Genomic DNA, 27,847 nt, shown 5'->3' on the forward strand with positions numbered 1-27,847 from the left:
TTTGACCTTGCTATGCCGTCGTGTGTTGTCTGTCGTTGGGACAGGGGCACGGCAGGAATTTTCCCCACTTGGCTGATTGGCCTTTGCCATTTGGGTTTCGCCTGCCGCGTAGCAAATAGTCACAACTTGTAAGGTTGCGGATAGGCTCTGATTCAGATGATAGGGATGGCAAAACGCTCTTTCCATCTCTATGTGAAGCGTATTCCGTTAAAGGAATCCAGGGACTTGATGGTTTGGTCAACCCCTGAGAGGGGGTTGTGCCTGTGCCTGAGTCCAGGGGGACATTTGGGTGGCAGAGTTAGCCCGTTCCTGGCTTTCCGCTACCCAGGTGTTCACCCTTGGCTGACCTATGCTGGAACCCTGGGTCAGCGCTACCTGCAAGGCAGGGAGCTAGTCGAAGCAGAGCCTATGCAACAAGTCACTTTCTGTAATCAATAAAGTTGTGGCTTAAATTCTACCAAAACCAAAATTTGAGTCTTGTGTGAATTTATTTAGGGGGGAAGGTTTCTGGGTCTGAACATGCAAGGGGCAGACTGCTGCTTACAGAAAACAAAGTGTGATGTGCTGGCTGGGTTAATGAAAACCCCAGTGCTTTTTGCTGGCTGGCTGCTGTTTCACAAAAACAAATGCAGCAAACACCCCACCAATGGGAGGGGAGAGGGAGAAGGAGACACACATAGACACTCGCACACCCACAAGCAGTACACACAGATGGGGGGGGGGGAATGACAGAAGAGGGTCAAAGAAAGTTGTCTGCCTGTTTCTTACTAACCCAAGTTTATGTTTTTATGGGGGGGAAGGACTCCAGAAGTTTGAACCTGCAGGTTTTCCCTAAGTCAACTACTACCCTGGTGCCTTTAAGCAAGAGCCGTCAGAGAAGAAGACCCTGCTTGCTGGCTGGGGAGACGGAGAGCTAACTGGTTCTCAAAGCTCTGTTTGGCGATATCTGCTGGGTGATATTTGAGTTAGCCTGCTGTAGTGATTTGTAGCTATTTCTTGTTGTTGCAGGAGGCAAGGAAGAGCTGACTTTTTATTACCACACACACGATATGCGATAAATTGTAAAGTCATTATCACAATTTGATTTAAACCCGATATCAGACAATACATTGATTTATACCTCAGCCCTAGTATGGCATTCTGGGCTGCAAAACGATTCTCCAGAGATTAACTTTCCATGATGATCCAGACTTTCGTTATCATATTCTTGCATTGTTTTCATTAGCGAGACCACCAATCACATTTTCTTTGACATGAAAAAGCACTGCAAGCTATCTGAAGGAAAGAAAGGGATGGAAATGGACCCCTGCCAAATCACATTGCTGTCCTGTCTGTTGGCTGAGATGGTGAGGGAATCTCACTGAGAATGTGACACATTCTTAAAGGCATCCCAGAACTTGGTTCCCTGCAATGACCCTTCCACAGACTGTGAAATGGAATGCCAAGTGGAATTCCTAGAGTAGGAGCAGCAATGCCAACAGACACAGGGTGTTAAACCTGTCACACACATTTGCCAGCAATTTACTGCTTGCATTATGTATCAATTAGTATATCTGTTTGAAATTCTGTGGAGAATATGCAGTTTCTCACTCCAGATCAGTGCATAGGTTATCAAGCTGTGTTGGAACAGAAGAAGGATTGAGTTAGCATCCGTAGCAGGACTCTTTCTGAACCATACCAACATCTGCTGCGTGATCTTGAGTAAACGTTTTTGAGGCTCAGTTCGTTGACTGCACAAAAACACTTCAGCAATCTCACACCTACTCTTAGACACGATATCTTATCAATCAGCACTGGTGACATTTCCTCCAGTGAAGTGTGGACATAGCTAGGCTCTTTGAGGCAGTAATCATTCGGTTTCGTACGTCCATTTCTGCACCTTTACTCTATTATCACTATTACTTCCAAACTTTTTGCAGTTCTGTGCTGCCCTCACCTCAGTGATCTCATTACCTCAGCTCTGCCATTCTCAGGCTCTAGCTGTTTTCAGTCACAATGCACTCAGAATTTCAAAAGTGTCTTTTGCTATAAACACATCAATAAAAGGACTATTCTGCATAGCAAAGGCCAGGGCTGACCCATAATATTTTGCAAAGAAAAGAACAAGATGGCGCCCATTCTCTCTACAGAAGCTGACTGGACTAGCAGTTGAATCTTAATTCAATACAGGCAATAGGATGATGATGATGATGATGATGATAATAATAATAATAATAATAATAATAATAATAATTTGTTGTTGTTGTTGTTGTTGTTGTTGTTGTTATTGTTGTTGTTGTTATTTATACCCTGCCACTCTTTTCAGTAGAAAGCACCCTTTAAAGTACCATATTTTTTGCTTTATAAGACTCACTTTTCCCCTCCTAAAAAGTAAGGGGAAATGTGTGTGCGTCTTATGGAGCGAATGCAGGCTGCGCAGCTATCCCAGAAGCCAGAACAGCAAGAGGGAGCGCTGCTTTCACTGCGCAGCGATCCCTCTTGCTGTCCTGGCTTCTGAGATTCAGAATATTTTTTTTCTTGTTTTCCTCCTCCAAAAACTAGGTGCGTCTTGTGGTCTGGTGCGTCTTATAGAGCGAAAAATACGGTAGTTTAACTAATATGGGGCAATGAAGCTACTTGCTCCGTGGGGAATGATGCATCATGGGCATCTTCTAACACTTTGAAGTTATTAAGGGAATTATGGTGTGATGTTTTCTGGAAAGTATGGGGGGAAGTGGGCAAGCTTTCAAGATAGTAAGTACAAAACTAGACTTAGGGGCTTAGTTGAAAGCTGCAGACCAAGCAGATTGGCACCAGTGAAGCTTATCGTTGTTTTTCTGCCGGCAACCAAACATAGTAAAGCACACTCAGTCATTGATTACTGCTGGTGGGGTAGGAGAAGTCCAAGGCATGTAGCATTGAACAGCAGCAGCCCGAAGTCCCCCCCCCCCCTTTGGAAAGTCACAGTTTGGAATCTCAAAAACAGCACTCTGAATGGTTTACAACTATTTGTAGCTAATCTTATTGCCAGCTCTGAGAAAGACTGTAGAACTGGGAACTTGCAAGAGACATTAGAAAACCACCTTCAGCAATGAACTTTTGTCCCTAACATAATTTTTTAAAATTTGCATTGTGGGCACAGCATTGCAGGTTTCATTTAGAAATGAAATAAATGGTATCCCGATATCAAAATGCCCACATGTGCTGGAAGAACATAGGCAACCACCTGCTATTACCATTCTAAGACACCTATACACCAGAAGGCGTTCTCTATATAGCCCACTTCAAGTGTGAAACCAGCAAAGAGGGCATCACATGATTACTATTAAATAAGGGTGTGATACAGACCCTGCCCACAGCATAGGGCAAGCAGCTGCCCCTCCCTGACACTGTCCATGCAATGCTGTGGTCTGCATTGAGAAGGTCTGTGTACGAGAAGCTGCTCATGTGTAAGCACTATCAGTCAAGCAGTCCCTGCCAATGTGTGGACATCTGCATGGGGGCAGCAGTGTCCCCTCCCCACTTCAAGTATTATGTAATCTGTGCATGAAAGGAGCTTATATTTTCAGAAAATCAGGTAAATAGCTGGAATATTTGGGCTGAATTAGAGATAGGCAAGTTCTTTGCTGAAAAGTGTAAATAAGACTGTGATCCTAAGTATGCTTAGTGGAGAAGAAGCCTAACTGAATAGAATTTCCTCTAAAGTCTAAACAACCAATCCTTCCAGAAACTCATGTACATTATTTTGTATTGCCTTTGTCATAAGAACTCTGTTATAGGCACTCTGTTATAAGAAACCGGCAATTCAATAAAGCTGCTAGTAAGTAATGCATTTTACAATTTCTACTTTGCCTGTGTAACAGTTTCTTTCCCCAAAGTATTTTGTAAATTGTAAATGCTGCCTTCTGTTTTCTTTGAGGTTGTGCCAATGTGCCAACAGAGAAGCTGATAAATGCCTTAAGGACCACCCTCCTATGCTGTGAGTAAAAGCATACCAGAGGCAGTGTGTATATTAATACTAATATTGGTCTTCTGTTTAGAAGACGTGGAGGTGGCTGAGCTGCTGCAAATGGCATGTTGCCAGAAATGAACATTTGAAAGATGAAGGAATTCCATGTATGGGGGTGTGCTTTCAAAAATTAAAAAAGGGAGAAAAATACTGCCATTATATTACCTTTTCAAGTACTGATAATGCAAATGTGGCGCTACACACTGCCCATGCCCCCAGCAGGGCTGCATTGCCAGCAACCAGACTGGCTAGTAGGTGGAGAAGAAATAAGAAAGGGCTGGTTTGAACAGGAGGGGAAATGCAAGAAGCAATGCAAACAGCTTGCTGTGCAGGCCATGTGCCAAAGTTTCAACATCATCAGAGGAAGGTTACTGCTCAGCTAATGGCTCATATGTTTTTGGCCAATAAACAGTTTCCTCAGGCCACCACCTTGTGATAACTTACTTATTGCTCCCTCTTCCTCTCTACCTGACTTTAAAAAGCACAACATCTATGTTTTTCATAATCTCCCCTGTGTGTTGGCATGTGTAGCTCAAGAGCCTTGGGTCAAAAAGCAGAAATCTTAGCCTACTGAGTGCTAAAGGAACACTAATACCTTCTTGCCCTTTGTATGACTGTCATATGGTATCTAAGCATCCTTTAGGGTCAGGCGGGTCTTAAGCCTCACTTTTCCATTGGCTGAAGTCCCAACATAAATCACCTGCCTCTGAGCAGTCTTCAATCCCACATAGTCTCTCCCACCCCCACCCATTTCTTGGTTACAGCTCATGGTGTCACCTTGAGAGAGGAAAGTTGGGATATAAAAGTAATACTAAATAAGGAAATGACACTGAATACAAGTGGCACATGCCAAGGAACTATTGGGGGTGCACTCTGACTCCCCAATTATTCCTCTGCAGCTGCGCCTCTCTCTGCCCCCTGTCAGGGTAAAATTAGAACCACTGCTAAGACTAATGAGGTCCATGGACCAGTGAGGTCCCACCAATGATCGAAGATCAATCGTTTCTGACATCCTGAAATGAGTCTGAGTTGGCTCAAGCACATCACCTATTTTTCCAGATTTCTCCATAGCAAATAGTCTGGTGCTTGGGATTTTTGGGTGAATCTACACTCAGAAAGCAATGAAATCTGTCAGATGGCAAAGGTGGTTGCTCATGAGTAACCAGGCAGGACCTGTCTTTTACAGGTTTTATTTAGGTGCAAAACCATTTACAGTGCAGAACCCCAAAGTTCATGTCTGCCTCAATCGCTAGCAGAATCCAAGAGTGCTTGTTTCCTGAACCTCCCCCAGCATAAAAGTCTCATTACGCCCAGCCTTTTCCTTCCCTCTTTGCGCTGTAGACTTCTATGCAGGGTGGGCGATGGAAGGGGTGTGCTTCCCTCCTGGCCAACTTTGCCATGAGCGGTGTTGAGGCTCCTACCAGCATCCTCTGGTCCTTTAACCGCTTCCCCACTGGAGGTGGTGTTTTCCTCCTCACCGGAAGAACTGCTTCGCAAGATTTTCTGAGGCTCCCTGTAACACAACTGCCCCTCTGTTTCCCGCCCCTGTTCTGATGGCAGTTCCCTGACAAAATCAATTCTTTTAATGACGCTTGTTTTTACAGATCAGAAATGAATGGCATTTATACAGGTCTGCTTGTACAACAAGATCCCAACTTTGGCACTTTTTTCTCTTCTCAATATCATTATTTTGCACGTCAGCCCTAAAATTACAAGGTTCTCTATTATCAGAGATTTGAGAGTCCTTTGTAAAGATGTGTTTATCCTTTATTTAATCTTGACATTATTGCAATAATGTGCCTGTTCTTCTACCACATGAAAAGTAAAACAAGGAGGACCAGCTAGATAAATGGATTTTTCAGTGGCAGATTGCTATCTTTCCCCCTCATCCAGATTGCACATTACCTGTTCTTAAATTTGCAGAAAGTGAAATGCTGCCTTTTCACACTAATTCTCTGTATTCCTGTTTTTCACAGCAGTTTATAGCTCTAGCCTTCTCTCCCTCTTTCTCTGTGTATTGTAAAACTCATTATTCATGAGTTTGTTCCTCATTATGGGTGTTTGCACTATTGGATATCATTAACACATGCTACTCCCATCTTTGCCCTTCACTCTGTTAGAAGCTTATAATAGCAACAGTCAGTTAAATTTAAGCTAAATAACCCACTGAACTAATATTACACTCACCCACTCATCAGCAACAAGAAGCAAATGAAGCTTTAGACTCAGTTTGGCTTTGCTTTAGTCTTAATGATTTGCGCTTATATGTGATTTGCTTTTTAAAAAATAAATCACTGTTGAGTGTGGTGCATCATAAACCATTTTTGATAGTTAATGAGATACATTTCTATTTAAAAATAAATAAATAAATAAATTAAAAATTGAGATATGCTTTTAAAAACATTATAGCTGTACCATCTCATGGCACAGCTGTAGCATCTACAAACCCACCGCCACAAAGGTGGGGTCAAAAACAGAGACGCTTAACACAATTTTATTGCTCAGCCAGGATTGGGAGTGAATATTTTGTGCTAAGGATTTGCTCAGATGCTTCAGCCACATGACTGTGTGCCTTTTGTATGTTAACCTTTGGGTGAAAGGGTGGAAAATGGATCCTTGGTATGGCTGTAATGCTTAAAAAGCAACTGAAATATCCCCTTCCCCCAGATATCCCCAAACCAGCTGAATTCTACTTTTGCCTCCATCCTTCTCCCAGCTGAGTTACACATGGGCAAAACTAAGATGATGTAAGATGATTCAAAATTGGAGTTGGTGGGGCAGGGCAGGGCAGGGGCGGAGCTACCTGCCCCGGCACATGGTGTGGGGGCAGAGCTAGCCGCCCACACGGCAAGCGTCCTTAGCTGCTTGCGCCCACGTGGCGAGCATGGGGGACACTGCTAGCCGTCTGTGTGGGGAGCATCCCTAGCCGCCTGCTGCCTGCGCAACAAGCGTCGGGGGGGGGGGGCTAGCTGGCCACGGCAGCAGCATCCCTAGTGGCCCGCCACCCGCACAGTGAGTGTCTGGGGCACCGTCCACGCAGTGAGCACGGTGTGTGTGTGTGTGGCACGGCAATGTCACCCGCCCTGACGGCTGACACCAGTGCGCACTGCACCCGCCTTCCTCCGCCAGTGGGGCAGGGCCTATTTGTCCTAATGGACCAGCCTCCACAATAGCTCACTAGCCTTCCCCTTTGCAGACCTTAGATTCTACAAGGTTTGGAAGAACAAAAAAGTTTTTCTTTCATGCATGTTTGCTGCCGTTAAGTGTTCCAGGAAAGCTTACAAACCTGCAGTTAGTGAATCAAACGTATCACACTTCACTGAAGCTAGCCTGGAGTACTATTTTGACTTTGAAACCAAATTATTGTTTTAAAGGAAAGAAGCAAATGGCACGACACATTTTAAGCCTATGTCAGGTAATCCCTTGCTTTGAACATGTCTCAATACAGTAAGTTGGATTTAGCATCCCTTTTGACTATTTTTGAATGCACTGTGTTTAGGCATAATTGGATTTTATTTTTTTACCTGATACGTACTTAATCAAATTGAAATCAAAGAATAGAACCTCACTTGTAAGCCTTCCAAAATATAAAAATGATGAGTCTCTTTTGAAGAAAGATCTGTCAGGTTCATACAGCATTTACTGGAAAGTACCACTTCATGCACGAAGGACGTGGGTGGCGTGGGTTAAACCACAGAGCTAGGACTTGCCGATCAGAATGTCGGCAGTTCGAATCCCACAAAGGGGTGAGCTCCCATTGCTTGGTCCTGGCTCCTGCCAACCTAGTGCAAGTAGATAAAGAGGTACCGCTCCGGTGGGAAGGTAAACGGCATTTCCGTGCGCTGCTCTGGTTCACCAGAAGTGGCTAAGTCATGCTGGCCACATGACCCGGAAGCTGTATACTGGCTCCCTCGGCCAATAAAGTGAGATGAGCACTGCAACCCCAGAGTCAGCCACGACTGGAGCTAATGGTCAGGGGTCCCTTTACCTTTTTACCACTTCATGCAATTAATGAAAAAAATATATTTTACATTGGTTGTCCGCTTTCTGTACTCAAGATGAATACCACAGGAAAAGAATGCACCACGTGTAACATGTTTCACAACACTTAATGTACTTTTAGATGTGATAATGAGGAAGGATAAAAAAAATCTACATAATGAGGGAAGGAGCAATCCGAATATGAGGCATAAAAGCTGCCAGCTAAAACTTTGAGGACTTTTCAAAAAAGATCATCTGGGATTGTCATTTCCCTCGAAGCGCCCACATTAGATCTGATATCAAGATTTTGAAATATATGTAAAATTCTATACATGTTGTTGTCTCCTTATAATGTTTATTTATTTTTAAAAGGTGCCTGCATTTCTACATGATGAAAATAAATCACAAATCAAACCAATTCCCTAATGTGTATGCATGACAAACATGCAGCAAAATGGCAGAAGGGTAAATGGGTGATGAATATCTCTAAAGTGAACATTGTACCGTTTTATCCTGCATTTGTCATATCTGCTTTGAATATGTGATGTGAAATACGTCCCAGAGCAGTTGCATATTGCAAAGTAAGTCACAGATAGGTTAACTGTGTGGAAGTACTTGTTGTACTTAACAACAAGCACCCGAAGTTGATATGAACTGTGCACAGAAATCCCCACCACTCTTTAATTGCCAACAAGACTAGATGAGATTGACACCATGCTTCCTTTGTCTACCTAAAAGCCTTTCCCCAACATCCCTGTCAAATTCTAGCAGTGGGACAGGAGACAGCAACAGTGGAACAGAAAGAGGGGAAGGCATTCATTTGATTTCTGCCCTGCCAACAATACTATGGCTCCTTCTGTGTCCTGCGGCATATAGTACTGCTACGGGATGAAGAATTATTTTCATAAGAACACATTTCTCATTAGGATGCCCGAGCTGTTCCCATCACCTTGCCTCCTGTCTGACTCTCCCAGCTGGTTCTCTAGGTTGTTTGTTGCATTGCTGCGTGCTTCTTACTCTCTTCTCTCAAGAAAGAGACATGCTGCCTTTCTCCCCTTCCCTAAAGCCCAATCCTTTGGCTGAACACATTATTACCAACACAGGAATAGCATCAGCGACAGGGCAGGGAAGGGACTGTGCACCCATCTCATTGGAATGTTCCCCTTCACAACGCTATTTGTAAACACTGATGGAGGAATAAGGCAATGAGAGGGTAGCAGCAGTCCAGTGGGGTCCAGAAAGGAGTGAGCGGAGTGGGGGGGATGCGGGTGGCGCTGTGGGTTAAACCACAGAACCTAGGACTTGCCGATCAGAAGGTTGGCGGTTCGAATCCCCACGAATCCCTGCTCCTGCCAACCTAGCAGTTCGAAAGCACGTCAAAGCGCAAGTAGATAAATAGGTACCGCTCTGGCAGGAAGGTAAACGGCGTTTCCGTGCGCTGCTCTGGTTTGCCAGAAGCGGCTTAGTCATGCTGGCCACATGACCAAGAAACTGTATGCCAGCTCCCTTGGCCAATTAAGTGAGATGAGAGCCGCAACCCCAGAGTCGGCCACAACTGGACCTAATGGTCAGGGGTCCCTTTACCTTTACCTTTACCTTTACCTTAAGGAGTGGGGGTATTAAAAATTATACGCTATCCAGGACCCTCCCTGTCAGAAAACCCAGTGCTGCTGCTGTGAGAGACAGAGAGAGAGAGAGAGAGAGAGAGGAGTGGACTTTGAAATTATTGGACTATGTGGAGATGGCGAAACTGATGGCCAAAAAGTGGCCAAAAAGAAGAAGCGCTTGCAGACCAACATACTCTGTGTTTTCTTGGTCTACTTACTGCCTCCATTGGCTCCAGCTCCCTACACAGACAACAACACTATCTTAACAGCACACTCGTAACCAGCCTAAAGGTTTTTTCCCCCAAAAAAAGTTGGGGGGAAGTTTATCCCTGTGTACATGCTAATGCTTTACATGAATTGATTAAGGCTATATTAATGATACTACTGATAATAATGAAAATTATTATCTGCAGAGCCCCTGGGGCAATGGTAGGCCAGGTCAAAGGGGAATTATTTCTGGGGTTACCAGAGGACAGCATTCACCTCCTATCTTTCTTTCTATTTTTCACCTCTTTTGTTTGCATCTATCCATCCATCCACTGGCTGCCTTCCTTGACCCCTCCACTTTTCCTCCTCAGCTTCCTTTCGCTCCACTACTTGTTCCTTCTACGCTGCACCTTATAATATGTTTAATGATTTCCATGTTCTTTTTCTCTCCATTCTACATTCTCCCTATTTCCACCCTTCTCCTTCATCTCTTATTTGCCCCACTTCTTTCCTGGTGCTATCCTTCCCCTTTGCTTACACATTCTCTCTCTCACCTCCTCCAACCAACAAAATTATAACTGTGCTTACTCTCCTCTCCCACTTCACCAATAAGTACAATGGTACCTCGGGTTACAAACACCTTGGGTTACAAACGCTTTGGTTTACAAACTCCGCTTACCCGGAAGTAGTACCTCGGGTTGAGAATTTTGCCCCAGGATGAGAATAGAAATTGATGCTGGCGGCAGCAAGGTTAAGAACGGTTTCGTGTTAAGAACGGACCTCCGGAACGAATTAAGTTCGTAACCCGAGGTACTACTGTATGTGTACTTACATAACTTCTAATTTATCCTTCAAAGGCAAACCCACACCACGACTGTCTTATTACTGATCGTTGTAAGCAACTCCGTAAACATTTCTTTTCTGAACAGAGGGGCAAAGGATTAAGTTGTGTGAATAGGTCAGCAGAATATAACCCAGGGTGTATAGGATTACAGCCATTCTGGCCACAAAGGATTCCCCATGTATTTCAACAGAAGCAGCGGCGTAGCGTGGGTTGTCAGCACCCGGGGCAAGGCAAGTAATTTGCGCCCCCTAACCCAGGGCAAGGCAAGTAATTCGCGCCCCTAACCCCTAACCTGCCGCCGCTGCCAGCTTCTCCTTGCTGCTGCCTGGGCTGGTTGGGTGTGGTTCTCTCCCGCGCTCAGCGCTGCGCTGGGCGGCCGCTGCACTGTCCCTCCCCCAGATAGTCCCTCCCTCGCTCTCTCTCCGCTCCGCAACGCAACGCACGCCTGGCACCCTCCCCCTCCACAGTGGGCGGCGACCTGGCAGCTCGGATCGGATTCGCACAGCCAGCACTGCAGTGAGAGAGAGTGAGTGAGCCAGGTAGGGGCAGAGAGCTGCGAGTGCGAGCGCCCCCCCAAATGTTGCGCCCGGTGCGGCTGGCCCCCCCTGCACCCCCCACGCTGCGCCACTGAACAGAAGTCTCCAGAATTCTCTTTTCATCCCAGCAAGTTTTTCAAGCCACCACCCCTCCCCAGATTGGGAAAATGAGGCCTTTTCAAGAGGTCTTTCTTCCTCCTCCTCCTCTTCTTCTTCTTCTTCAACGCACTTTAGCAAAGGAGAAAAGATGTGCAGCTGAGTTGTCCAGACCAAAGGAAACCTGTGGGCCCTATCTTCTGTCTTGTGATTTAATTTTTTTTTAAATGAAAACGATTCCCCAGCCTGCACACACACACTGCTACAAGCTAGCTAGGGAAATGTGCAGGTACGCATGAGATATGCAGACATTTAAAATGCATGCTTGTCTTTGGCTTAGATAGTGTGCCTGGAGGTTTGCTTGGCCTCTGGGAGAGAAGAAAAGGCATGGCCTTTTTGACAAAGACTTTCCTATTGATTTAAATATTTTTTGTAAAACATTTAAGGAGGGGAGAGAGTTTTTTGAGGGCAGCACCCCTAGCTATGGGCCTAATTAGCTGGTCCCTTGGAGTTGTCCAGGTTCCTGCCCCTGTCCTCTATCTCCTTTGAACTGGACTTCAGCACAGTCTGCCTCCTCTGGTAGTATAATTTTCTTATGGAACGAGACACATGGCAACTTGGTGTGGAATGTTGATGGAACCAAATACAGCAAAATAACCTGATCTTCGTGTTAATAATCTATCCAGAAAACCACCTGGAAGCAGCACCCAAGATTAAGGCAACATTAAAGGCTTGTAGCTTTACCATGCCTTTAATATCACATATTAATGGAAGTTAGTGTTCCTGCTAGGTTCCTCCAGGACTGAAGAGCTGTCTACACCACATTGCCATGGCAACACATGGATGCATATTCATTTAATCTGAGACTGCAACTGTTCCTTAAGCAGCTATTCAGCTCAGAACTGAACATCTCTCAGTTAAAAAAATGAAAGGGGCGGAGAGGCCAAAATCACTGAAAAAATAGTAGCAAAAAGCTAGGCCATCCTGAGAAGCTCAGGAAAGGTGTATCAGATAGTGAGCCCTTTTGTAAAAACTGAGAAGGCATAGTAGCCTTTTAAAAAAATTCCAAATAGATGACTCCTCTGAGACTGCCACAGTCTCTAGAGAGATCTGCATTTCTGTTCATGCAGTTATTGTTCTATGATGAGCACATCACTTGCATGCTCCCTGCCTTACTGATGGCCACTGCTTGTATGTGATGATGACAATGCTTTCCTTCCACCAGATAATGCTGATACAGAATGCAAAGTCCACCTAGGCTGCCTCAGGACAATCACCCTATCAACACCTGAATCTATCCTGCATGGTAGGATTTCATTACTGATACGCAACACTATTTTTGTGATTGCACTCATCAGTATGGAGTATAGTCACCTCTTCCTCCACTTTTTTTTTGCTGCTATTGGCAGCTGCTGTGCGTTGGCACCCACAACACCTTTATCAAGATAGGAGTATTGGCACTTCATTTTTTTTACTTGACTTTTAAAAGCATTAGTAGCAGGTCTAGTAGAACAATTTCACCACCAAAGGTAAATAAGCAGTGTGTCTTCTGTCCTTTGCAGCTGTTTCTTAATGTACTGCTGTTCCTTCTTACTCGCAATAGCAAGCACTTCATCGTCATCAGGTGACAGAGGCAAGAAGACCCCTAGACTTCCAAAGTACTCTGGAACTAAAGCGGGGGCAGAATCAGTTCAAAATTGGCCTTTGCCCAGAAGCAAAGTCCAACTATGGAGAAAGTCCCTGCCCATCTAGTTGGTGTTGAGTTGTTAAGGTGGGCTGAGCAGTTTGGCTGCCTAGCACCAAAGCAAGCCCCAGCTTATTTTTCCAGCGTTAGTGCTGGCTCATCACCAGAGGAGTAGGAGGAAGGGATTTTGACTGACCTTGGTGATGACAAAGGGTTAGGACAACCACACATTTTGGCTTGGCTACCATGGTCAGCCAAAAGTGATAAATCACTTCTTATTCATATAATGCTTTCCCTAGTAGAATGAGTATGTGTGCAGTATATGAGCAATTAAGAAAATGCACATTAGCATAGCGACTGCCTGTATGATGCAAACATCAGGTATTGAGTAGCCATATGTCTCATCATACAATCATCAAACTCCATATGCCTTTCTCTGCTTCTGAATTTACACACCTTTAAAGAAAACATAATATGGTAAGTGGCCCTGTGACTATTTCCTCATACTTTCTTTTCATTTCAAACTTACAAAGAATCTGCTGTGTGTGTGTTTGTGTGTGTGAATTTTTCTGACTGCGTTTGCTTGAGGAATGCGCACAGCAGTCTCACAGGTTTTCTGGTGAAATAGATATGCATTCTCATGGAAAACCCAAGGCATGCATTGTGCCTGGAGGTGCTCTACTATGTATATGGAACTCCACACAAACAAGGACTGCTTTCTTCTCTTCAGTACTCTGCCCATCTCATGGTGAGGGGTGTATGAATAATTTTCTGATAAGGAAGAGAATCCCTGCTTTCATGGTTCTCCATTAGTGTACTGGATCTCTGCAGACCTTCGGACTGTAGCAATAGATTTTAATAAGAACCAAAAATGGAGCAAGGAAGTAAATGAAATAACAATGAAACACAGGATGCCTGCACAGCAAATGGGCAGAAAGACATATGTTCCTGCAGCAGCTGCTGCCAATATTTTTCTCTGCTTTGCCCCCAAAGGTTGTATGGAGGGGGGGGGGCTGTGCACCATCCAGGCTTTCAGATGAGTCATTACTGCTCGGAACAATGAAGCATGAAAACCATTGCTCCTCTCAAATTATAATCCTTTGTGAGAGCAATGCTCCAAAGCTGCTCTTTTAATCTAGATTTCCTATCTCAAATTGAAAACCTTCAGCGAACCCTTCCTTTAGGTGGTTTTAAAAAATGACAGGTCTCCTTGCTCTTTTAAGACTAGTCTGGAAATCAGATATACTCTTCTCATGCTTTCATTGGTGAAATCAAATTCATACCACCAAAATAGGATTTTTTTTCTCGGGGAACATAACACAAACCTCTTATAACAAATGCCCAAGGTTATAAGACTAGTTCTTGAATGAAAGGCAAGCCTGTGAGCAGACCAAATGTCATTTCCAACCCAAATGAAGACAATGGTTTTTTCTTTCCACTTTTTTCAGTCATGGTCGGTTAAGTAATACAAAAGCCTTTAAACCTAACACAAAATTGGCGAGGGGGGGGGGATGTACACAAGGCCAGTGTGGTGTAGTGGTTAAGAGCGGTAGACTCATAATCTGGGGAACCGGGTTCGATTCCCCGCTCCTCCACCTGCAGCTGCTGGGTGACCTTGGGCCAGTCCCACTTCTCTGAAGTCTCTCAGCCCCACTCACCTCACAGAGTGTTTGTTGTGGGGGAGGAAGGGAAAGGAGAATGTGAGCCGCTTTGAGACTCCTTAAAGGGAGTGAAAGGCGGGATATCAAATCCAAACTCTTCTTCTTCTTCTTCTTCTAACAGAGCAGCATTTTTAATTTCTCCTCAAAAAGGTTGTTTTTCCACATACAGGCTAACATTCTCAATAGACAAGGACCATGTGTAAAAGAAGGGTAGCATCTTTTAAATAATGGCCTTGGCTTCACCCAAAGTAGCCATAACTCAGTAACAAAAATCTATTACCACGGGTATTATCTACTAAGGAAAACATGAACCAATAAGGAATATTAAAGAAAACGAACACAAAGAAGGATCTAAAGGGCTGCACATGTTGTTCACCTGATGAATCAAATCTTTTCAATCATGTCATAGCCTCTTAGATCTGGAAGGTCATGGAATCATCCACAGCAGCAGCATTCAATGACAGTACTAAATATTGCAGTTGGAAATAAAATTTGGTAACAACCTACTGATATATGCTTTCCATGTATAACCTGTAGCCACAGTGACTAGGAGATATAAGCCCATCACCACAATGTCTGGATAACTGTTTTGAGTGGTACAATTTTAATTGGGAATACTGGCACACATAAAGGAGCAGAAATCGCTATTATAATGCATTTCAACAAGAAGGAAGGAAGGATTAAAAGGTAGGTTTTATGTGATAATGAACTGTCACTGAACAATTTCACAGATGACTAAAATAGAATAGTGTTTAGAAACTGTTTTATTTTTATGGACAAATAAGGAGATAGTCACATTTTTGCTATTGCGATTTTTAAAATATATTTTAGACCTCACACCTTTCCCTCCTCCAAAAAACCACATACATTGCATATATCACACTTCATATTAAGGAAGTGGCCTCCTTCTACTGCCCTTGTTAAGAGTCCTGGAGCAAACCCTCACACTTTTAAAAGGAGCAAAAGTGATATTGTACAGATGATAACATACTGGGAGCAAAAGACTAGACACAGATGCCAATTTTCAAAGAAGTTGTAGGGTCAATAAGACAAAACGGTGGCATGATCAAACAGCTTTTTGGTCACATTCTTTCTTTCCACATTGCTGCTGGACAGAGTTTAGTGGGATTTAGTGTTTAGTGGGAGAGCCAAAAGCAAGGGAATCTCAGCATATATTTCTGATGTGTACAGAATCACAGAATTGTAAGTTGGAAGGGACCCAAATGATTATCTAGTCCAACCCACTACAATGCAGGAATCCCACAGCTATCCCTGGGTAGGCTTGAACCACCAACCTTCTGGTTAACAGCCAGCCACTCTGACCTACTGTGCTACCTGAGATGCCAGAAATTTCAAGGTGGGGAGTTGGGACCATTGGAGCTACCCACCTTCTCCTAGAGCAGGTGGCTTCTTTTTCTGATACTAGGCTAAGGCTGGGCCAGCTTCAGTCCCTCACTCTCAACTTTTAATGTTGAGCCAAGGATTCCAATCTGATGATCGAAAATGAACACTGGTGGGTAATTATTAAGTAGTGATGATGATGATGATGATGATGATAATAATAATAATAATAATAATAATAATAATAATTTATTATTTATACCCCACCCATCTGGCTGGGCTTCCCCAGCCACTCTGGGCGGCTTCCAAAAATATATATTAAAATACTGTACTACATCAATGGATGGATACATTTTCCTATGAAAGCCTTTAGTTTTCTCTTGATGCTAATGAAATATTTCTGGTTTTACAGACTGAATAGCGATGGACAATTCATTTCATTTTGCATTAATATGCACTTACACACACAAGCAGACATGTGCATTTATATTGGTGTTTTCAGCAAGTATTTGAATGTACATTCTCTCTCAAACTACTATTTAAAGGTGTATTTTTTTTACTTGCAGAGACTGATATCCACAAACAAGGTAAGTGCCTTGTCTATCACAAAGAAAACAATGTGGACGTAGGTTTATGTACTCTGAACTGATTCGTGACCTTGCAATTGCTCTTGAGCATCTGAAGCTCTGACTGCTAAAATTAAGATTTCTGTGTCAATGTGCAATCATTTGAATATCACACTGTGTTTTTTATAATCAGTATGTGATCACAGCTGTTTAAAATAAAGTCTTGAAATAAAACAACACTGCAGTTCAGATGTAAATGGAAATTTGCACATGTGGACTTTGGGCAAAAGAGGATTCCAACTCTGAGTCATATTCACAAGGTTCAGATCATGGGTTGTCTTTGTTAACACCTCATGTTCAGGCATTGCTCTACCTATTTTACCAAAATAATCTAGCCCAAATATCCTTCATGGTTTATGTTGTCTTCAAGTATCATTACAGATGTGTCTTCCGATATGCAGGAACACACTTTCCTCATTTCCACAGTGACCGCAACAAGCCCACCCCAATCCAAGCAGCACTTTCCATCTTCTGCTTCTCTCTCATTCTTCCCCCCACCTCTCATTAAGCACTTTCTAGAAGGTATGGTTGCACCGATAGATGACATTTTGCTAACAAGTAATAAATTGTTTCTTTCTAGCATCAACAGAGTCATCAGAATTTTTTTTTAATTAGGTCAATTAAACTTATCAATAGTCATCCCTCACCCTTGTCAAGGACACCTAGAAGCAGCAGCAAATCTATTTCCTCACTTCAGTTTTAAAGGGAACGAACTGAATGAGCAATTCTAAATGTATTAGGCAGTAACATCCACAGTTGGGAAGCGTAATTACTAAATGCCCTCACTCCTTCCAGCTCAAGGTTATAACCAGGATTAACCACCGGGACTGCTGAATCTGCAGAACTGAATAGTAAAGCTTCCTAAATGAACACCAACCCCCAAGCTTCTGAAACCAGTGGGGTAGCCTGGTTTGGTTTTTTTTGTGTGTGTTCTGTGTGTGTGTATTAATTTGCAAGTGAGTACAATAGAGTTTAAGAAACTCAACCAGATAAAAAAGGGGAATCAACATAAATTATTTCTCTCATATACAGTGGTACCTTGGGTTAAGTACTTAATTTGTTCTGGAGGTCCGTTCTTAACCTGAAACTGTTCTTAACCTGAAGCACCACTTTAGCTAATGGGGCCTCCTGCTGCCGCTGCACCGCCGGAGCACAATTTCTGTTCTTATCCCGAAGCAAAGTTCTTAACCTGAAGCACTATTTCTGGGTTAGTGGAGTCCGTAACCTGAAGCGTATGTAACCTGAAGCGTATGTAACCCGAGGTACCACTGTATATAGATAGATATAGAACTTTATATACTGTGTGTGAGAAAGAGTGGAAATGACTCAGTGCTATGTTAATTGATTAAAGAGCTGGGGGGACTGGAGAAGAAAGGATGAAGTATTGTATTGGTACCAATGGACACCCCATCCCAAGTGCACAGCTGTAACTACCTCATTGCTTGCATCACCCTCTAATCCCAGTCCATAGGTAAAGGTAAAGGTACCCCTGCCCGTATGGGCCAGTCTTGACAGACTCTGGGGTTGTGCGCCCATCTCACTTAAGAGGCCAGGGGCCAGCGCTGTCCGGAGACACTTCCGGGTCACGTGGCCAGCGTGACATCGCTGCTCTGGCGAGCCAGAGCCGCACACGGAAACGCCGTTTACCTTCCCGCTGGTAAGCGGTCCCTATTTATCTACTTGCACCCGGAGGTGCTTTCGAACTGCTAGGTTGGCAGGCGCTGGGACCGAGCAGCGGGAGTGCACCCCGCCGCAGGGATTTGAACCGCTGACCTTTCGATCGGCAAGTCCTAGGCGCTGAGGCTTTAACCCACAGCGCCACCTGCGTCCCGCTATCCCAGTCCATAGCACCTCTCAAAGGGAAGGAACAAAGCATGCCATGATTGCCACTTGTGCCTTCCTTACTACTCATTTGATCATTTCGCACTTGTGAAGCATAATAATAATAATAATAATAATAATAATAATAATAAATTTTATTTATATCCCGCCCTCCCCAGCCGAAGCCGGGCTCAGGGCAGCTAACAACAATAAAACAGTACAAAAGTACAGCACAAACAACACTCTAAAATCATTCATTATAAAATTAATTCAAATCAAGCCACTGGCAATCATTGGGCCAGAGCTCCGCGAAGATTGCCGAGGGAGGGAGTCAGGCTGTGCCCTGGCCAAAGGCCTGGCGGAACAGCTCTGTCTTGCAGGCCCTGCGGAAAGATGTCAAGTCCCGCAAGGCCCTAGTCTCTTGTGACAGAGTGTTACACCAGGTCGGAGCCACAGCCGAAAAAGCCCTGGCTCTAGTTGAGGCCAGCCTAACTTCTCTGTGCCCTGGGACCTTCAAGATGTTTTTATTTGAAGACCGTAAATTTCTCTGTGGGGCATACCAGGAGAGGCGGTCCCATAAGTACGCGGGTCCTAGGCCATATAGGGCTTTAATGGGCCTCAGTAGGTGCCCCAAAATGTGCTACATATATGATTGTCATTGCAGTCAAAAAGAAGGGGTGCAAGTGCAGTCATGGATGAGCCACTCCTAAAATGTGTTGCCAGTGAACCATCTACATGGGCTTTTAATTTTTGAGAAAGGAAACTTCCACATGTTGTTGCAAGGACTCAGTTTCCCTTGGTAAGGGAATGTCACGTTGCCATTTTCGAGTGCAATTCAATCTCTACCAGCAAATTCCGGTTGCACAATTCAAGCTGACTTGGGAATTTCTGCAATAAGGAAAGTATAGTGGTACCTTGGTTTAAGAACAGCTTAGTTTATTAACAACTCGGATTAAGAACGCTGCAAACCCGGAAGTAGTTTTGGTTTGTGAACTTTGCCTTGGAATAAGAAAATGTTTCGCTTCCTGTTGAGTGTGTTCCATTTGTAAATTGAGTCCCCGCTGCTATGGGAAAGCACACCTTGGTTGAAGAACGCTTTGGTTTAAGAACAGACTTCCGGAACAGATTAAATTCGTAAACCAAGGTACCACTGTAATTGGGAAATGCAATGGAAAGTGTGGGATAACACTCGCTTTAACAAACCATGATCTAGCCTCTCTGTAAACAAATATGAGTGAATGCTCAGTAAAAAGCCAACATCACCTAATATTCCTGTGAAGAAATCAGGATGACTACTCATTAAATAGGTTGTCTGGAAGTGAAGCAGAAGAGCATAACAAACTAAGATGATCAAGCCAATGAACTACCAGATACCTGTGGGAAGCCTGCGAGGTCGACATGAGCACAACAGCACCTGAAATTTCCAGCAACTGGCATTCAGAGGAATGCTGCCTTGACAAGTAAAATCCCTGCCAAATTAGGCAGAAGCAATTCCTGCAAGCTTCTGGGGAAAAGGTGGGAGAAGCAGAGCTGTGCAGCTCCCCAAAAGTCTGTCTGTCTGTCTGTCTGTCTGTCTGTCTGTCTGTCTCTCTCTCTCTCTCACATACACACGGTCAGGTAACACACACAGACATATGCACATATACTTTATGCCAGCATAGGACAAGGAGTGTGTGGCGCTGTGGTCCCACTGAGCCTCTTGGGCTTGCTGATCGGAAGGTTGGTGGTTCAAATCCCTGTGACGGGGTGAGCTCCCATTGCTCTGTCCCAGCTTCTGCCAACCTAGCAGTTCAAAAGCACATCAAAGTGCAAGTAGATAAATAGGAACCGCGGTGGCAGGAAGGTAAATGCTGTTGCCATGCACTCTGGCTTCAGTCATGGTGTCCCGTTGCACCAGAAGCAGTTTAGTCATGCTGGCCACATGACCTGGAAAGATTTCTGTGGACCATCGCCAGCTCCCTCAGCCTGAAGCGAGATGAGCGCCGCACCCCATATTCGCCTATGACTGGACTTAAGGGTCCAGGGATCCTTTACCTTTTCTTTTTTTTTTACTTGCCAGCATACAACTATGACTAATTCCAAACAATGCCTGATTGTCAGGCATATTTATTCTGACAACAAACACTTTGTATAACTGAAGAGCAAGAATGCTCTTTAGCAAATGCACATCAGCTGATAAAAATACAATGAGTTACATTAGAATCAAAAAAATAGTCCTTCTAGCCTAGCATTTCAAGCAATAGTGCTACATCAGATCCTTGAAGTACAAAGCCCTTAGGCTGAATTTCTGCACAATGAAAAATATTTCCTGCAATTGTCTTTATTTAGCCACTTAGTAACACCAACATTTTTCGGTTGCAAATTATACATGTCACAAGAGACCAATTTTTACTCTGGACTTATAACATGACGTCATCTAATCTGGTTCTAAATCAAGCTGCATAACTGCAAAATAGCATGTTGTTTTCATAGCAAGGCATTACAAGACTAGAGATTTTAGAAAATGTGGCATTATTTACGATATCTTATATTCACAGAGAACTTCCCATTTTAAACCTTTTTTATGTATAAACATGTAAAAACATGTAAAAGCTATTCAGTTCCAGTTAAATACAAAGTTGAGGGTTGAAGTCAAGCAGCTGGTTCTCCTACAACCAGATTTCCTCCTCACCAGTCATCACATCTAAGGTCTTCTGACAAATCCATAGAAACACAACAGCCCTATTGTGGTCTTCATGCTAAGATTTTTGAAGATTAAGGTTTCAATCCTATAACCAGTTACCTAGGAGAAAACTTTAATTAATCCAATGGAACTTTGTTCTGAATACACATATTTGGATTTTTGCTGTAAGTTTCCTAGCACCAGTGCTTTAAAGGAGTGCTGAACTACTAACAATATGGCCCCATCATCTGCTTGTTTTAATTAACTGATGGCTAGCTGCATGCCATGATTAAAATTATGTCTACTGTATTGCCATGCTCCAAACATATTTGTTCTGCAAGAGAAAGCAGCCTTTGTTTCCTATTGCATAATGAGTCATTATGTTCGCCTGTCATTGTTCTGACCCACCAACATTTAGGCATTCAGCTGGAAGACTTATCAGAGGGGTAGGATGCACGCAACAAGGTTTTTGAGGGCCACTCTGCTCTTTCTCACAATGTAAACCTGTCTGTGAAGCAAGACACTACTAAAAAGGCTTTTACCTCTTTACTGTCCCAAGGACAGTCACAAGGAATACTTTAAAATTCATTCAATATTAGGGAAGCAAGCAGTAGATGGTTTACCTGGCAGATTAATCCACCAAGCTTTGCTACAGAGATGGCCAAATGGCCCAGGCTGCCCTTGGAGCCGCTCTGTCTGGTTTCTGAGTCGCCCTACCAAATATTCGTCACTCTGATAAAAGGTTTTCCTACAGCTTCATTTGTAGAAAAATAAAAACGATACCTGCTGGCAACAAAAAGAGACACCTTGATTTTACTTGTCCATTTTTGATTTTATATATAATGCTCTGACTATATCTGAGTGCCTGGCTTCCTAACTGCGAAGCCTTTACTCAGTGGCAGACCCCGAGGTCTCAAATTTCAGCAGCACCATGGGCAATGTCAAAATTCAGCAAGCAAGCCGCCTTCCATTCTACACCATAGTTGTGGCACCTCCAAGGTTCTGTGCCCAGTGCAACTGAATCGGTCATGTTCCCCTAAATCCGCCTCTGCTTTACTGCCTGATGGTGCAAACTTTATTGCAAAGTATGGCCACTTGTGGAAAGAGAAGCATGTGCAGTAAGACACTCTTCCAGGCCCAAGATTTTAATCTGAGGAATAGAATAGTCTCTCGGAATACCTAAACTGGCCATTTCAAAGTTGCCTTTAAAAAGGGAGAGGCAACTTTACTTAATGGAATCATTTTTTAATTGCTATCTTTGAACTTTAAATGTAATAGGAAATGAAAAGGAACACGTTAAAGATGGTCTTTCCTTCTAACTGGCCTCTCAAATGTCCAAATCTAATGCTAAACACTGCACCCAACTCAGCATGCAGATGTGAAAGAATGGAAAATGTCTTTTACCAAGTAAACATCTGGAGTGCTGTGACTATTAGAAGTCTTACAGTGCAATCCTATACAACATGTCTACTCAGAAGAAAGTCTCATAACATTCAATGTACAGTACTTAAAGGTAAAGGTAAAGGTACCCCTGCCCGTACGGGCCAGTCTTGCCAGACTCTGGGGTTGTGCGCCCATCTCACTTAAGAGGCCAGGGGCCAGCGCTGTCCGGAGACACTTCCGGGTCACGTGGCCAGCGTGACATCGCTGCTCTGGCCAGAGCCAGAGCCGCACACGGAAACGCCGTTTACCTTCCCGCTGGTAAGCGGTCCCTATTTATCTACTTGCACCCGGAGGTGCTTTCGAACTGCTAGGTTGGCAGGCGCTGGGACCGAGCAGCGGGAGCGCACCCCGCTGCAGGCATTCGAACCGCCGACCTTTCGATCAGCAAGCCCCAGGCGCTGAGGCTTTAACCCACAGCGCCACCTACTTACTCCCAGATAATTGTGTCTTGGATTGCAGCCTGAGTTAATATGCCCAGCAAAGCTAATTTGCACATTTATTTCCAGAGGAAAAGGAGAACATGCAACATTTCCTCTTCCATTTCTGGGCAAATGGATTTGGATGGTTCATTCTGCTATAAACAATTCCTCACTGCAACCACATTGGTGATGAACAGAATGTTCTGGGTAGTCAACAATTTGCCCTTGTCTGCCTGCTTTTATTCAGAATGAGCTTGTTCTCAGACACTTTGTTTTTCTATCTTTTCTTGGGGGCCTGTATTCAGCTTTGTCAAACCCTTCCATACAAAGAGTGCAAATTTGAAAACTAATCTCTGCCTGTGCAGCATTTTATTTTCATTGTTTACACTTACGAACATACATAGTTGGAAATCAACTGGATTGTCTAGTATCCAAAGCTGCAGCTGCACTGCTCGATGCTCAAACATGGCCAGCTGAAATTAGGCATCTGGAATGTCTTCACAGCTCCAATTATTTAAATTCTGTTTGTAAGGGGTGTGTAATGTTGGCATGACATTATTGTTTCTCTGGTGGCGTAAAGGATGGCTAGTCCTCTTTTTACATTTCCCCACCTTGTAAATTGCATCACTTTCCTCTGAATAGGCCATTTATGATGGCGAAATTATCTACGTTTATAAAAGCATTAATCAGACTGCATGTGTGCACTTAGAGGTCCATTTTCACCATTTTCTCTGAATCACACTGCACCTTCAGGCTTTTAGTTCTGTGGAAACGAATTGAAGCATGCATTGGGGAAGAGTGTTTTGATACATTACACCATTTCTAAACAACCATCTGAAGGGTTGTGCCTTTTATACTGAGTAATTGGCACCACATTTGTGCCACAAGAATAGAAGCTCTGAAAATTACTGCTTGCTTGCTGCCAGTCATGTCTGAAATTGAATAGAAACTATTGCATTTTGTAGCCTCGATACTGAGTATTCTTTGCGTTTTTATAAAATGCTAATTTCACATTCAAATATCAATCATCAATTCATCTAGTCACTATTTTTGGATACCATGTCCTCACTACCCATCCTATTTCTCTAGCCCACTCTTTCCCTGGTAGCTATTTATTGTGACACTTTAACTCTTTCTGGGCACTGCAGGAGTGGGAAGGAGATTCCATTTCCTCTTAAGCCAACTCCAGTACAGCTCAGCAAATCATATCACACATGGCATTATGGAGGACAGGGAAGGCAGTCAAGGCTACACCCCCTACCTTTCCTTTCCCTAAACACAGTGCTTTTTATAAGAGCTCTCCTCCTGCTTCTGCTATCCAGAATACATAGACAAAACCAACAACAATGCTTCAGGTTTGCCAGCACTCAATAGCTCTTTGATTCAGTGATTTCCATCAATGAGTCTGTCTTCAAGCAAAATAAAATAAAGAAAGATTTCTCTCTCCCTTCCTCACTGTTTAGTTGTATGCGACCAAGAGCTTTCCCTTTTGAATTCCCTAGCGGTGATGTTATCATAAAAGCATGATTATCCATTCAGAAATTGACCATCTTCTAAGGATTGGTGCTTATGCCTTTCAGTTCCCCGTAAGTGCTGTTTTGCATTTTGTACCCCCACCTTTCCAGTGGGTGGTGCATTATCTAAGCCACGTACATTTTAAACACACTTCTCTTTTCCATTAATACTGTCGGAAGTGGTGCTGTTGGTAGAATTCATACAGCTCGTCTGTAATAAACATTTCCTGTCTACTGAGGCAGTCATATTGCCATGGGTTCCTACTTCAAGGGGGGAGAAAAACGCCCACCAACCTTTCCCACCCCCACCACACTCTTCCTAGTCAAGTATCCCTGACAATACACAGCAGAGGTTTCAAACAAGGGAACTGAAATTAACCAGACAGGCAGCCTCAGCAAAGCACAGTGATTAGAACAAACAATTGTTTCAGAGAAATGCATGGCTACTCAGAGACCATCTTCATGGAACTACAGAAGAGATGTGGAGCCATTTTTCACTAGTATCCAGAGAAAATGTCAGCATGCAGCTGCTCTGTGCACTGTCAGACTGCATCCTACTTTGGCCAAAGGGGGGGACCCAGGTAGTCATCCCTTAAGGAGAAAATTTTAAAGGGCCCATTACAAATCTGATTTACTGGTGTTCTCTTGTGGTGCTTTCTGATTTCGGTGGGGCATGGAGCTGAATGCCAGCTACCACTAAATGTAAGCTTCTGTATGCAATTCAGGTGGCAGGGATTTAAAACATCCAATATTACCCCAGGACCAGCTCTTTTCCCAATTTACCGCCCCCCCCCCCCCCCGTTTACTTCAGAATCAAGCAGAGCATAACCACACAATGGGAGATTTGTATACATGGCTTTCACTAACATTAAAATAAAAAACAAAGCCCCAATGCATTCAAGATGCAATGCTTTTTTGTTGTTGTTCCAAAAGGCAGAGGCAAAAGGCATGTTCAAGAACAAAAGGAAATCCATCATTCACCATGAAAGGAACACAAATGCATTCAGGTCTGCTAGATATAGCTAGCTTTTATTTTACATGACAACAGTCACACTCAAGCGGATACAGAAGTCTGAAACACCAAATCCTGGCTCTTCCCCAGCACTAGCTTTTAAGCCATTGGGAAGCAGAGTAATTTTTTTAATGGTTTCTCTGCTTTTAATAGCAGCCAGAAAGTGACTCTAAAGGAACAAGCTGATTTTGGCATTGCTGAAGAAGGAAGCCTTCAAAAGTTAACCTCTTGACCATTCATAAAATGAACAGTCAAAATAAAATTGCCCCTCATTTCCTAATCATGTTGCTGCCACCTCAAGAAACTCCAAAAAGTCCATTCTTCCTTTGTTGCTAAAGAGCCAATAATCAATGCATCTGTTCAGCCTTCCTGGCACTCTGGATTGTTCGTTCTTCTGCCTTTTGCTTCCTACATAACAATTATCTGATACTTTCTGAGTAAAAAGGGGTTGGTTGGCCATAAGAACAGCAGCACAGAGCTTTGCAGCAAATACCGAACACCCTCGATATAGCCAAGTGAGACTCAGGATCAAGTTTGGGTTCCACATCTGTTCAATTACAGGTTAGCGCTACAAATTCCAATTTGGCAATGTGGGATTTAAATGCCCACAGCTGGACCACCCCCTCTCCCTTTAGGTCTCAGCAAAGTGAAGCACTGGCTCCAGGCACGAATACAGGAAAGGAAGGCAGGAGTGGAGAGAGAAAGAAGAGCAGGAAAACCAGGCAGAGCCTTTCCCCTACCTTTCCATGGTCCTCATTTAGCCAATCTGCCTTCTCCTGATAGTGAGGCCACCTGTACTGATCCAACCCATTTGTAAGGGAAGAAAATAATCTTCTGGAGAGGGAAGAAGCCTCGGCTGGGCTTGAGAGTTTTCAGCGCGGGTGTCTAGAATTTTCCGCTAAAGCCAGACACAGCAACACAAAACTGCAGCTGAGCGCTTTTGTTTTCTCTCCTCTCTGAAGGCAAGCAGGCAGCAGCAGCAGCTCCGGAGTCTCTCTGTCTCTCTCCCCACCCTCCACCAGCAGCCTAACTCTGCTCTCCTTCAGTCAGGGTCCTTTAAGCATCTGAGCAGTGATGACCTATTCTGTGCCCATCTCTCTACCTATTACTCTTGGTTTCCCTCAGATAAAAGAGCAGGAGGAGGCAGCAGTCAGGTGACCCTTCCTCTCTTAAAAGCAGAAGACACACCAATAGAGGCTCTGACTTCTTCTTTTCTTTTTTAAGGAGATAAAGGTAGCTCATTTACATTACACAGCAAGAGGAAAAATATAGCTATAAGGGCTGATAATTAGTGTTTTATCCCACTCTCCCTCACCTCCCTGAAAAATCAATGAAAGATAGTGTCACACGGGGGAAGGATATATAATTAAACTTTTCACTGTTAAGAGCCAGGCATGGACACAGGGGCGTAGTGTGGGAAAGGCAAGGGGGGCCATTGCCCTGGGTGCAGTTTTTTTTTTGGGGGGGGCACATTTTGCTCCTACCACCACTCCTGACAGCTCCATGCCACTTTGTGAGTCTGATCTGGCATGCCAGCCTCACAAGGCAGCGTGGGGCTGGCAGGGCATCAGGAGGACACAACTCAGGCCGGTCCGAGTGATTGGAAGGGCAAGTGGCTGCTCTGTTGCATCCTCCTCAGCCCCAGTGTGTGCACCCCAGGTGCCACGAGGACACGCCCCACACTACACTGACAATATGTTATGCATCACTCTTGCATGGATGCAAACATACCAAAACAAACAGAACCAGTTTTAATCATTAACAGACACCAACCCAGTGGCGTAGCGTGGGGGATGAAGGGGGGGCCGGCCGCACCGGGCGCAACATCTGGGGGGGCACGCTCGCCGCCTCCGGAGTCGCCGAAGAGCCTCGGGCGCAGGCTGTAGCAGAGCCCCATGTCTTGCGGAACCGACGAGCTGTGCGCGCGTCCGGGCTGAAGGCGTCCAGCAGGCAGCGGCTCTCAGTGCTCGCCGCGGTCCCCGCGCGTCAGGGCCGCGGAGGGCGCGCCAGGCAGCCCCTCCTCACAGCCCCGCCGCCACTGCTGCTGCTGCAGCTGCTGGGCCATGTTGCATTTTCCTCGCCTCTCTGCCCTCCTCCTCCTCTGGGCAAGCGGCGTCGTTTGGGCGGCAGCGCCAGCGGCAACTCGCCTCAGATCACCTGACACGGACCCGCCGCCGCCGCCGTGGCTACCTTACCATAAATACCCCAGCCCAGGCAGCAGCAAGAAGAAGCTGGCAGCGGCAGCAGGTTAGGGGCTAGGGGCGCAAATTACTTGCCTTGCCCCGGGTTAGGGGGCGCAAATTACTTGCCTTGCCCCGGGTGCTGACAACCCACGCTACGCCGCTGCACCAACCCAAGTGTTTTCACTCAGGTAGACAAGGAGAGAACTATGATTTAAGGGGCAG

The 27,847-nt window shown here is 44.4% G+C and overlaps 1 protein-coding gene across 18 annotated transcripts in view; it reads right to left on the reverse strand.

The window, feature by feature from the left end:
- MAGI2 (membrane associated guanylate kinase, WW and PDZ domain containing 2) overlaps window positions 1-27,847 on the reverse strand; it is a 618,641-nt gene that overhangs the window by 363,904 nt on the left and 226,890 nt on the right. The window contains exon 1 of one of the 18 annotated variants that reach the window (XM_079993540.1): window positions 26,183-26,570. The exons of the other annotated variants lie outside the window; for them this stretch is intronic. The gene's annotated coding sequence lies outside the window, so the exon portion shown is untranslated. Of the gene's footprint in view, window positions 1-26,182; window positions 26,571-27,847 lie in introns of those variants that run through there. 18 annotated transcript variants of the gene reach the window in all.

Source organism: Podarcis cretensis, assembly GCF_951804945.1.
Source record: "Podarcis cretensis genome assembly, chromosome: 10".
In the NCBI taxonomy this organism is placed as follows: Eukaryota; Metazoa; Chordata; class Lepidosauria; order Squamata; family Lacertidae; genus Podarcis; species Podarcis cretensis.